Here is a 1,424-nt window from a genome sequence, read left to right as displayed (position 1 = left end):
GGAGGTGCGGCTGCCCGCTGAGTGGGGGGGTTCGACTGCTGCTGACCGCATCTAACCGTGTGCTTCTGCCAAAATCTTGCTGTTATAGGCTGAGGGAACATAAGGTCCTGGGACTTTTCGCTCTGAAGTTGATGTGATTGAAACTGTAAGTCCACTCATTCTGTTCTTAAGTTTGGATGGGTGGATGGGTGGATGGATGGATGGAGGAATTATTTAATCTCTCTCTCACACTTTTTTTCCTACAAAAAACTTCAGATGCAAATTAAATGAAATCGTAAACAGATTTCTCACAGCTATTGCAATACATCTTTACAGTGCTGTGATAACAGGATGCAAAAGTGAAGTGGCTTGTAAACCCCGAGTGGACTGTTTTGTAAAGCCGGAGGTTCTGTTTTTGTGTGTTTTGTTTGGTGCTGAATTTTATTTGATCCTGAAGGACAAGTGGCTGCCTCTGAATCTCAGTTCAGCAGTCAGGGAGACCTTGCAGCTGTAACACTGACATGCTTCCTTATATTTAACCGAATAAATTGGGAGCCATTTGTGAGGAATAAGCACATTCAGAGGAATGTTTAGTCAATGCCGTGTGCTTAAGTAATCTGATTAATGAGAGCTCGGTACAGGTACAGGGATGTTTCTGAAAGGTATCTTTCGTATTTGTGACATAGTCACAATTTTGAAAGACAAAATAACTTACAGTGATTTTTTTTTTTTAAGGTTAAAAGGGGCTTTTGTCAGTGAAATTATAGAGAATGTTCGAGCAAATAATGAACTAAGTAGAAGCTTAAATAAGCAAAGAAATCATGTACTGTGTATAAATTCTATTTTGTACATATATTTGTTTACCAATATATACATCACTGGTCTTTTAAATTTAATTTCACCTTAAAATCTGAATATGGTTGACTGAACACCTAAATGTGTTTTGCTAATGGAGAAAATGTTCTCAACACAGTTTCTGCTTTGGGGAAAGGAGGCTCTCATTACTGTAGAAGATCAATTATTCTGTTTTCAAGACTCTTCCTTGTGGAGTTTCTGAGTATCTAGACCAAAGTTGTTTAGGTCAGAAACTGAGAAATTGTGTTGCATGGTCTATGAAGTGTCCTAATCCATTTCTACACAAGATGAAGAAAACTGAAACTGTCGGCAGGTACAATTTGTTGTTGAGAAATGCTGCAGCTGTATCGCATATTATCTTTTATTTAAAGCTGTAAAGCTAACCTTATACAAATTACCTATACTGTAATAAAACCACACATATTACTTTGAAGAATCCTGGTAGTTCTGACCCTATAAACATGTAAGGAGTTCTGTGGTGGCTTACAGTGTAGCCATCTAAGCCTGTGGAGGGGGTGGCTTGTCATGATTGAAAAAAGAGAAATGAAAATGTTTCAAATATCCTGTCATGGTTTCTGCTGTCAAAAAAA

At 37.9% G+C, this 1,424-nt stretch overlaps 1 protein-coding gene across 1 annotated transcript in view; it reads left to right on the top strand.

The window, feature by feature from the left end:
- The first annotated feature begins 13 nt into the window (after positions 1–13).
- Positions 14–1,424, top strand: part of CDC42SE2 (CDC42 small effector 2) — a 93,406-nt gene continuing 91,995 nt past the window's right edge. Inside the window, exon 1 of the mRNA XM_010725865.3 lies at positions 14–145. The gene's annotated coding sequence lies outside the window, so the exon portion shown is untranslated. The remainder of the gene's footprint in view (positions 146–1,424) is intronic.

Source organism: Meleagris gallopavo, chromosome Z (genome assembly GCF_000146605.3).
Source record: "Meleagris gallopavo isolate NT-WF06-2002-E0010 breed Aviagen turkey brand Nicholas breeding stock chromosome Z, Turkey_5.1, whole genome shotgun sequence".
Classification (NCBI taxonomy): Eukaryota; Metazoa; Chordata; class Aves; order Galliformes; family Phasianidae; genus Meleagris; species Meleagris gallopavo.
Note: the sequence above shows the minus strand (reverse complement) of the source record. Positions and strands in the feature narration are given on the sequence as shown.